This window comes from Octopus bimaculoides, chromosome 2, assembly GCF_001194135.2.
Source record: "Octopus bimaculoides isolate UCB-OBI-ISO-001 chromosome 2, ASM119413v2, whole genome shotgun sequence".
Lineage (NCBI taxonomy): Eukaryota > Metazoa > Mollusca > Cephalopoda > Octopoda > Octopodidae > Octopus > Octopus bimaculoides.
In genome coordinates, this window is record NC_068982.1 from 153,659,599 (window position 1) to 153,660,112 (window position 514).

The following is a 514-nucleotide window of genomic DNA, read 5'->3' on the forward strand; positions in this document are numbered from 1 at the left end:
ATATATATATATATATACAGGTATATACAAAGTGTTAAACGCTTATGATATACAGATTAGCAGCTCCAGCTGAAGCAATTATATTTGATGCTCCTATAATCGAATTGTTTGCGACGCGACCCCAATAATCATCGAAATCGATAAATGCCGTTCATCACTTGTTTAGTCTACAAAGAAATAAGCGAGTCTGACATGTTTGCATGTGTACACGCAGTAGTATGATTACATTAACTTTTACAAAGAAAGGTTGATAATAACTTTGATGATCCAGGTTCCTCACCGTCATCAGACTACCTGATGAAAGCAAGTAAGCTAAAACCTTGAAATCACTGTCTCCTATTTTCTTTTGTCACTTAGTTAATATGTACCCTATTAGTGTTGAGTAAAACTTAGTTTAATGTCAAATCGTTTTTCATAATAAGCTTTGATGTAAAAACAAACATATATATTGATATGTGTGTGAGTGTGTGTGTAGTGGTGCATATAGGTACTTATATACATATATATATATATA